Raw genomic sequence first — 204 nt, forward strand, 5'->3', positions numbered from 1 at the left:
TTTTGCCCCGGTTTTAGGTTACCTGTCCTAATACCTCCCTGGGGAGCTCACTCAACACCGAATTGTACAGCATTTTTATTGAAGTTTTATTTCTCGTGTCCCAAGTAGGCTAACATTAACATTGCAATGAAGTTACTGAGAAAATTCCCCTAGTTGCCACAGTCCGGCGCCTGTTCGGGTACACTGAGGGAGAAGTTAGCACGG

Source organism: Carcharhinus amblyrhynchos, unplaced genomic scaffold (assembly GCF_965287045.1).
Source record: "Carcharhinus amblyrhynchos unplaced genomic scaffold, sCarAmb.v2.hapA scaffold_37, whole genome shotgun sequence".
NCBI lineage: Eukaryota > Metazoa > Chordata > Chondrichthyes > Carcharhiniformes > Carcharhinidae > Carcharhinus > Carcharhinus amblyrhynchos.